Below are 2904 nucleotides of genomic sequence, written 5' to 3'. Positions count from 1 at the left end.
TTCCGCTTTGCTACATTTAGCTTCAGGCTTCCGTTTTGCTACTTTTAACTTTAGGCTTGTTTTGCTACATTTAGCTTCAGGCTACTGTTTTACTACATTTAGCTGTAGGCTTCTGTTTTGCTACATTTAGCTGTAGGCTTCTGTTTTGCTACATTTAGCTGTAGGCTTCTGTTTTGCTACATTTAGCTGTAGGCTTCTGTTTTGCTACTTTTAGCTGTAGGCTTCTGTTTTGCTACATTTAGCTGTAGGCTTCTGTTTTGCTAATTTTAGCTTTAGGCTTGTTTTGTAACATTTAGCTTGTTTTGCTACTTTTAGCTTCAGGCTACTGTTTTGCTGATTTTTAGCTTTTGTTTAGTTTTTCAGATTTTAGCTTCTGTTCATCTTCTTTATTAAACTTAAGCACTTTAGCCTCTCGTAAGTCCCGAAGTGTAAAAGTCTATAACTGAAAGAGGGTGGGATTGTTTTTCCCCTCACGACTTTAATGATATTTAAATAAAAACATCTGCAAGTGTTCATGTTTAAATCGGCTCGTAATCCTGGCCTGGAGCCGGGACTATTTTTGTTTTTCTTCGGCCGTTTGTGACAAACTTTCCACGCTCCGATGTCACCGTTTGAGCAACGGTCAACATTCCTGCTGCATGTTTGAGATGCTGAAGGGCTCGTTTGTTTTTTCCTCTCAAACGTGGAATACCTTTTTGATGACCAGCCTCCGGTGTGGGATTACGAAACCACGAGTTTTGTTGGATTCAACTCGAGGTTCATGTTCAACAGGAGCTCCGAACGAACCTCAATCTTCCTGAGTGACGCCAAGAAACGTAAAAAAAAAAAAAGACATTTATGGACGGTTCTCTCCAGCCTCCGGTTGATCTTTTTTCTGTATGTTGCACTTAAGTCTCTTTAACTCCTACTCCCACAAATTAACCTGGGATTAACAGCACTGATAATCTGTGCAGAGTGATACATGTGATGCAGTTAAACTCTGTAAGCCTGTGTTCATGTAAATTAAACCCGTTGAAACAAACAGGAAGTGGGTGATTACTGGTGATGACCGCAACGTCAGATTTAGAGAAATGGAGCTAAAACTTGGCGTGGTAGTAGCCGAGAGTCACCCCAACAGATCACGCCAAGATAGCACGTATATTCAAGGCCTTCTACGCCTTTAAATAGTTTTGTTTAAATTTATATTCATTTGTTGGATTTTTTCAAGCTGTATGCACTTTATAAAAGTTTCTATTTACCTTAACTTCCTTGTAGTTTTAATGTACTAATGGTTTTCCAGCAGGTGATTATAGGCCAAAATAAAATATTCAAAGTGTTCCCTGCCAAGTCGCGTCATCGTTTGTTAATTTTAAGATTTAATCCAACACTTGAGTTGTTTTTACAGAAAACGTGTAACTGCAGCGATTCGTTCCCGTCTCTGTCCTGAAGTCCTCCGTGTCCTGGTAAACCCTCATCCTCCTGTTTCAAAGAACACGCCAGCGTGCCACAACGGCAGCTTCTCTGGGGACAACGGAAGCTGCTGTTCAGGTTCCTGATGGAGAACGTGGCGGCTGAGACACAGAACGTGGCAGGAAGTCGTGACAACACCTTCCTGTAGTCAAATTATGAATAATGTCCAAAAAACAACAATTTGACCAGACGTATGATTCTTGCAACAAAAATGTAATTCTCAAAAGAATTGTGACAACTGTACCCTCTATGTACCCTGTAAGTACCCCCATATACACCTTGTAAATGCCCTTTATGTACAACTACCCTTTATATACCTGTGAGTACCATGTGGCTGCAAGTACCCCATACATACCTAGTAAATATCTTGTAATTGCCCTTTATATACCTGTAAGTACCCTCTATGTAACCCTGTAAGTACCTTATGTGTAACTATCTGTCAATACCCCATACGTATCCCTTGTGAATACCTTAATTGCCCTTTATATACTTGTAAGTACTGGTATGCTGTATGTACCAATAAGTACGTTGTGTGTGACTTGGTAAGTACCTGTAAGTACCCCTGTATGTACCTTGTAAATACCTTGTAATTGCCCTTTATATACCTGTAAGTACTGGTATGCTCTATGTACCGATAAGTACCTTGTGTGTGTGTGTGACTCGGTAAGTACCCTGTATGTACCTTGTAAATACCTTGTAATTGCCTTTTATACACCTGTAAGTACCTTGTATGTACCCCTATAATTACTTTGTGTGTGACTCAGTATCTGTCAGTACCCCCATTTGTACCTTGTAAATACCTTGTAATTGCACTTTATGTACCCAGTAACCACCCTTTACATACCTTGTTTGTGATTCTGTAAGTACCCCCCCACGTACCTTGTAAATACCTTGTAATTGTCCTTTGTGTATCCCATAGTAACTACCTTTTATATATACATGTACCCTGTATGTACCCTTTTATAATAACCCTTGAATGTGCGCTGTAGGGATTTATTACTTGAGTAAAGAAATCTTGAATTTTAGATGTTTTCTCAAACAAAAACACTTTCTTTAATAAATGGTCAGGCACCAGAGCTGGACTGAAAATACAACAAAAAGCAGCCAAAGTTTAAAGAAAAATTTCCAAAGAGCTTCAGAAAACCCTCCTGCTGTCCTTTGGTCATGACCCTAGGACAGCAGGAGGATTTAAAAGAATGACAAAAACATAAGGAGCTAAATATGTAAAGGTCGAAAGGTCCCAAATGTTTTGCACAGCGCTGTGAGATGGCAACTCGATGATGACACACGCAAAGCGGTGAAGCCCTTCCCGGATGAGGTCATGGGTAATGAGACGAAGTTGAATGTGTTGCCTCGACGCCAAAGTCAAAACACTGAGTACACGTGACGCACTGTTCGTACGGGCAGGTCAAAGGACTGGCTGCTACAACTAATAACCACCTACAGGACAACTAT

The sequence above is a fragment of the Nematolebias whitei genome, chromosome 20 (genome assembly GCF_014905685.2).
Source record: "Nematolebias whitei isolate Nwh7 chromosome 20, NemWhi1, whole genome shotgun sequence".
In the NCBI taxonomy this organism is placed as follows: domain Eukaryota; kingdom Metazoa; phylum Chordata; class Actinopteri; order Cyprinodontiformes; family Rivulidae; genus Nematolebias; species Nematolebias whitei.
This window is presented reverse-complemented; position numbering follows the sequence as displayed.